Source organism: Pinus tabuliformis, chromosome X (genome assembly GCF_031772625.1).
Source record: "Pinus tabuliformis cultivar Carrire ecotype Pingquan chromosome X, CPIR1, whole genome shotgun sequence".
In the NCBI taxonomy this organism is placed as follows: Eukaryota; Viridiplantae; Streptophyta; class Pinopsida; order Pinales; family Pinaceae; genus Pinus; species Pinus tabuliformis.
In genome coordinates this window covers 1,537,424,073-1,537,426,948 of record NC_142308.1, presented here as the reverse complement: position 1 = coordinate 1,537,426,948, position 2,876 = coordinate 1,537,424,073, and positions in this window count along the sequence as shown.

Below are 2,876 nucleotides of genomic sequence, written 5' to 3'. Positions count from 1 at the left end.
AAACAACATTCAAAACTCATGAGGGTCATTATCAATTTTTGGTCATGCCTTTTGGCCTTACTAATGCACCTTCAGAATTTCAAGGTTTGATGAATTTAATTTTCAAACCCTTCCTTAGAAAATGGGTGTTAGTATTTTTTGATGACATACGAATCTACAACAAGTCTTAGAAGGATCCTGTTCAACATGTTGACAGGGTGCTCAAATTGTTGGAGGAGAAACAAATATATGAAAAAACCTTCAAATGTTTCTTTAGAGTACAAGAGGTGGAATATTTGGGTCATATTTTATCTCATGAGAGTGTGAATGTATACACTAAAAAAATTAAATCCATTAAGGAATGGAAAATCCCTACAACCATAAAGCATATTCGATGATTTCTCAAGTTGACAAGGTAATATCACAAGTTTATTATGAATTATGGGAGAATAGCGACACCACTAACATCATTATTCAAGAAAGATCCATTTTCTTGGACTCCAGAAGAAACTAAGGCCTTTGAACATCTTAAAGAGGCAATGTTCCTAGCACTAGTCTTAGCTATGCCATATGTTACAAAAACCTTTATTATGGAATATGATGCCTCTAAAAATGGAATTGGTGTTGTTTTAATGCAAGAAGGAAGACCCATTTCTTTTGAAAGTCGTCCAATCAAAGGAAAGTATTTACACAAATCTATTAATGAAAATGAAATGTTGGCAATACTACATGCACTAAAGCAATGGTGAACTTACCTAATGGGAAGATAATTCAAGGTAAAAACAAATCATGATAGTCTTAAATACCTTTTGGAACAAATATTTTATTCAAAAGAGAAGAAAAAAATGAGTCACAAAGATGTTGGGTTATGAATTTGAAATCATTTACAAAAAAGGGAAGCAAAATGTTGTTGTAGATGCACTCTCAAGAAAGGATGAGGATGTGGAAGCATTTATTTGTTCCATTTATAGTATCCAACCCGAGTGGATAGCATAAGAAAGGTATGAATGGAATAATGATGAAGAGGTGTGGACACTAATTAAAAAGTTGCAGAAAAATCCCAGTACATTTGATACATTTAGCTGAAAAAATGATTCATTATGGTACAAATATTGCTTACATGCTTGTAAGAATTCCCAACTCAAACAAAATATTCTTTTGGAATTGCACACCTCACCCTTAGTAGGGCACTCAAGATTTTTAAGATTTACCACAAGGTTAAAAAGGATTTTTTTTGGGATGGCCTTAAATATGATATTCAAAAACGTATGGAAAAATGTTTGGTTTTCCAATAAAATAATGTTGAGATAGTTAAGACGCCGGTTCTATTACAACTTTTAGCCATTCCAAGTCAGCGTTGGGAGGAGGTCTCAATGGATTTTATCACAGTTTTACCCAAGTCTAAAGGAAATAGTGTCATCATGGTGGTAGTTGATAGACTTACCAAGTGTGCACACTTTTGTGCATTATCTCATCCTTTTAGAGCCAATACAATTGCTACTACATTTATGGAAACAATTAAAAAGCTTCATGGAAACCCAAATATTATTGTAAGTGATAGAGATCCCATTTTCACTAGAATTTTTTCGATGAAATTATTTTCTTGTCTTGGTACTCAATTAGCTCACAACTCATCTTATCATCCTCAATCTGATGGTAAAAATGAGATAGTGAACAAATGTTTGGAAGGATGTCTTCCTTTATTTGTATTTGATAAACAAACACAATGGGTCAAGTGGTTACCTCTAGTTGAATGGAGGTATAACACTTCCTTCTATACTACAACAAAAATGACTCCATTTATTGCACTTTATGGATATCATCCACCATCCATCACATAATCTTTAAGAGAAAAGTCTAAGGTTCAACCAGTGGAATATCACATCGAGCATCAACAACAAGTTCTCCAAATCTTAAAGGATAACCTCACTCTAGCGCAAAATCAAATGGAACAATAGGCAACAAATCATAATCGCAGTGAAAGAAGTTTGGAGGTAGGTGACTGGGTATTTTTATGGCTACAACCATATAAGAAAATGTCCCTGAAGTAAGCTAGGAAGGATAATAAATTATCACCCAAGTACTATGGTCCTTACAAGGTGTTGCAAAAGATTAGTACTATGGAATACAAATTGCAATTGCCTACTTATTCCTGAGTACACCTAGTTTTCCATGTTTCATGCCTAAAGAAGGTTATCAGTGATAAGGTTGTAGTACAAATAGTGTTTCCATAACTTTACGAAGAAGGAAAAATCATATTTGAGCCTGAAGCAGTCACAAAACAAGAACCTAACAGCTATAAAATTGATCAATTTTAGAGTATCTAATTAAGTGGAAGAAATTACCCGCTAAATATTCCACATGGGAGTATGAGAATTTTATATAGAAGAACCCATAACTACTCAAGCATTGAGGAAAACAATTTCTTGAAGGAGAGGGGAAGGTTATATCTCTATAATACTAGTGTATCCCCCTTAGTATTATTGTTAGTGTAGTCCCTTTATTGTTATTGTTGTGCCCTTACATTATTATTGTTATGTAGTTTTTGATTCTATTGTGAACCCTTAGACTCCTATATATACAAAGGAGGTATTGTTCCCCCTCGAAGAGGATACTTTTTAAGTCGTTGATATATCTATTTGTGAGATGGTTGCATAGCCAAGGAAGAATTGGATCAAGTAGCTATAGTGAGATTACTTGTAGTTATCGAGTCGCATGTATGATTTTCTTGCTAGTTTTGCATGAATTTTACATGCATGTGTGTATTTGGTTCTCTTGATCTAATTGGCATGGGTTTTTCTAGGTGTGGTAGTGTTTTTTTCCTTTCCTTTCCATTTCCATATAACATGGCCCATGGTGTGATGAGGTACTTTTACTTGGTTGAGATGGATTTCCAT